The sequence below is a fragment of the Schistocerca gregaria genome, unplaced genomic scaffold (genome assembly GCF_023897955.1).
Source record: "Schistocerca gregaria isolate iqSchGreg1 unplaced genomic scaffold, iqSchGreg1.2 ptg000350l, whole genome shotgun sequence".
Lineage (NCBI taxonomy): Eukaryota > Metazoa > Arthropoda > Insecta > Orthoptera > Acrididae > Schistocerca > Schistocerca gregaria.
In genome coordinates this window covers 4,135,003-4,138,880 of record NW_026061810.1, presented here as the reverse complement: position 1 = coordinate 4,138,880, position 3,878 = coordinate 4,135,003, and the positions used below count along the sequence as shown (strand labels likewise).

The 3,878-nt window shown below is 46.4% G+C and overlaps 1 non-coding gene across 1 annotated transcript; it reads left to right on the top strand.

The window, feature by feature from the left end:
• Positions 1–2,638: 2,638 nt before the first annotated feature.
• On the top strand, positions 2,639–2,710 carry Trnai-aau (transfer RNA isoleucine (anticodon AAU)). Its single transcript has one exon. It is a non-coding gene; the product is annotated as a tRNA-Ile (tRNA).
• Positions 2,711–3,878: the final 1,168 nt, after the last annotated feature.

Sequence of the window (3,878 nt, the reverse complement as noted above, 5' to 3'; positions counted from 1 at the left end):
GTGGTCTTGTTTCTCAGTCTATATTTGGTCGGTCTCGTCAGAGGTTGAATGTAACGAATAAGTGGGAAAGAGCAAGGGGCAGCGGCTGTGTAGAACGAAAACACAAATCCTCAGGGGTGTGAGCGTTTCGAGATGAGTCGTATACATGTAAATGTTGGTCGTCAGTGACCGTGTGGCCTAATGGATAAGGCGTCGGACTTCGGCTCTGAAGATTACAGGTTCGAATGCTGTCACGCTTGTGTTTTTCCAGTTCTGAAAAAGAAACATACCGTTTTAATGTAGCAATTGAGCAGTACGAAACCGTCTGAATGTTGCTGTTGACCATTTTTTGCTTGGAGATGCTCTTGAGCTTGAAACACACACAGCAAGACCGGTGTTAACTAGCGAAATGGTCGGCAGAGTGCCGACACCGCGAGTTTTGACTGGCACTTGCACATCTAAAACAACGTCGGAAAGTAACTCGTTCGGCTTTTGAGTCACATAAAGTATGTGTGTTAATTTTGACGCCACTAGCTCTGCTTGTTGTCATGCAATTTCTTTGCCTCTCAGAAATGATTATGACATAAAAGTGAAGTGCGTGACGAGTGTGACGTTAGGAAAACATTAGGCAGCATGGAGAGATGCTGTATGGGACCACCCAACCCAAACGAGTACTGTGTGACGTGCTACCCGGCAAATATTCACCGAGGTAGCCGGCTATCTCAGTCGGTAGAGCGTCAGACACTTAATCCCATGGTCGTGGGTTCGAGCCAGACGCTGGGCGAAACGGAATTTTGTTCCGCTGCAGGTGTAAATTACCGTTTTTCTGATTAACGAGATTTAATGGAAATAGCAACTTTAAACTTTGCCTACGTCTCTGTCAGTCGCAAGGAAACTGTATTTGAAGGTGAAGGAGATTTTGTAGACATGTGTAAAAGACATGTTCTGAAATGCAAGTGTTGTGGTTTCGAGAGCACATCGGTTACGTGTCAGATGTGTAGCCAAGCAGTAATTTGTCGCCATAGCTGCAAATATTAGCCGATAATATGAATTGTTGTCAGCTAAAGTCTGATGATGCAGACGACCGTAAGGACGAAGTACCCAAGAGTACCGCTAGGCCGCGCCTCTTTAGCTCAGTGGTAGAGCACTGGTCTAATAAACCAGGGGTCGTAAGTTCCATCCTCACAGGAGAAAGATGAATTTTGGAAATCAGTTGCGCGTCGTGGCCGTATAGCATACAGTACCTGTGATGACGAACAATTAGCGACAGGCGTTTTTTTAAGATCTACACTCAGATGTGATTAAGGCGAATGGCGCAGATAAAGCATTTGCCAAAGCGGTACAGCATAAGGTGGGACGAGGCAGTCTGAATTACATTTTATAGATGAATTTCTCACATATCTCAGAGTCTCTCGCGATCTTCGTCGTCGTCGTCGTCGTCGTCGTCGTCGTCGTCGTCGTCGTCGTCGCCGCCGCCGCTTCTGCAGAAGTAGCAAATGGCCATCGTAGCAAATGCGGCGAGGGACGGCCTGCCTTCGATTCCGAATGCACAAAGTGTGTGGTCTTGTTTCTCAGTCTATATTTGGTCGGTCTCGTCAGAGGTTGAATGTAACGAATAAGTGGGAAAGAGCAAGGGGCAGCGGCTGTGTAGAACGAAAACACAAATCCTCAGGGGTGTGAGCGTTTCGAGATGAGTCGTATACATGTAAATGTTGGTCGTCGGTGACCGTGTGGCCTAATGGATAAGGCGTCGGAGTTCGGCTCTGAAGATTACAGGTTCGAATGCTGTCACGCTTGTGTTTTTCCAGTTCTGAAAAAGAAACATACCGTTTTAATGTAGCAATTGAGCAGTACGAAACCGTCTGAATGTTGCTGTTGACCATTTTTTGCTTGGAGATGCTCTTGAGCTTGAAACACACACAGCAAGACCGGTGTTAACTAGCGAAATGGTCGGCAGAGTGCCGACACCGCGAGTTTTGACTGGCACTTGCACATCTAAAACAACGTCGGAAAGTAACTCGTTCGGCTTTTGAGTCACATAAAGTATGTGTGTTAATTTTGACGCCACTAGCTCTGCTTGTTGTCATGCAATTTCTTTGCCTCTCAGAAATGATTATGACATAAAAGTGAAGTGCGTGACGAGTGTGACGTTAGGAAAACATTAGGCAGCATGGAGAGATGCTGTATGGGACCACCCAACCCAAACGAGTACTGTGTGACGTGCTACCCAGCAAATATTCACCAGGGTAGCCGGCTATCTCAGTCGGTAGAGCGTCAGACACTTAATCCCAGGGTCGTGGGTTCGAGCCAGACGCTGGGCGAAACGGAATTTTGTTCCGCTGCAGGTGTAAATTACCGTTTTTCTGATTAACGAGATTTAATGGAAATAGCAACTTTAAACTTTGCCTACGTCTCTGTCAGTCGCAAGGAAACTGTATTTGAAGGTGAAGGTGATTTTGTAGACATGTGTAAAAGACATGTTCTGAAATGCAAGTGTTGTGGTTTCGAGAGCACATCGGTTACGTGTCAGATGTGTAGCCAAGCAGTAATTTGTCGCCATAGCTGCAAATATTAGCCGATAATATGAATTGTTGTCAGCTAAAGTCTGATGATGCAGACGACCGTAAGGACGAAGTAAGCAAGAGTACCGCTAGGCCGCTCCTCTTTAGCTCAGTGGTAGAGCACTGGTCTAATAAACCAGGGGTCGTAAGTTCCATTCTCACAGGAGAAAGATGAATTTTGGAAATCAGTTGCGCGTCGTGGCCGTATAGCAAACAGTACCTGTGATGACGAACAATTAGCGACAGGCGTTTTTTTAAGATTTACTCTCAGATGTGATTAAGGCGAATGGCGCAGATAAAGCATTTGCCAAAGCGGTACAGCATAAGGTGGGACGAGGCAGTCTGAATTACATTTTATAGATGTATTTCTCACATATCTCAGAGCCTCTCGCGATCTTCGTCGTCGTCGTCGTCGTCGCCGCCGCCGCTTCTGCAGAAGTAGCAAATGGCCATCGTAGCAAATGCGGCGAGGGACGCCCTGCCTTCGATTCCGAATGCACAAAGTGTGTGGTCTTGTTTCTCAGTCTATATTTGGTCGGTCTCGTCAGAGGTTGAATGTAACGAATAAGTGGGAAAGAGCAAGGGGCAGCGGCTGTGTAGAACGAAAACACAAATCCTCAGGGGTGTGAGCGTTTCGAGATGAGTCGTATACATGTAAATGTTGGTCGTCAGTGACCGTGTGGCCTAATGGATAAGGCGTCGGACTTCGGCTCTGAAGATTACAGGTTCGAATGCTGTCACGCTTGTGTTTTTCCAGTTCTGAAAAAGAAACATACCGTTTTAATGTAGCAATTGAGCAGTACGAAACCGTCTGAATGTTGCTGTTGACCATTTTTTGCTTGGAGATGCTCTTGAGCTTGAAACACACACAGCAAGACCGGTGTTAACTAGCGAAATGGTCGGCAGAGTGCCGACACCGCGAGTTTTGACTGGCACTTGCACATCTAAAACAACGTCGGAAAGTAACTCGTTCGGCTTTTGAGTCACATAAAGTATGTGTGTTAATTTTGACGCCACTAGCTCTGCTTGTTGTCATGCAATTTCTTTGCCTCTCAGAAATGATTATGACATAAAAGTGAAGTGCGTGACGAGTGTGACGTTAGGAAAACATTAGGCAGCATGGAGAGATGCTGTATGGGACCACAACACCCAAACGAGTACTGTGTGACGTGCTACCCGGCAAATATTCACCGAGGTAGCCGGCTATCTCAGTCGGTAGAGCGTCAGACACTTAATCCCAGGGTCGTGGGTTCGAGCCAGACGCTGGGCGAAACGGAATTTTGTTCCGCTGCAGGTGTAAATTACCGTTTTTCTGATTAACGAGATTTAATGGAAATA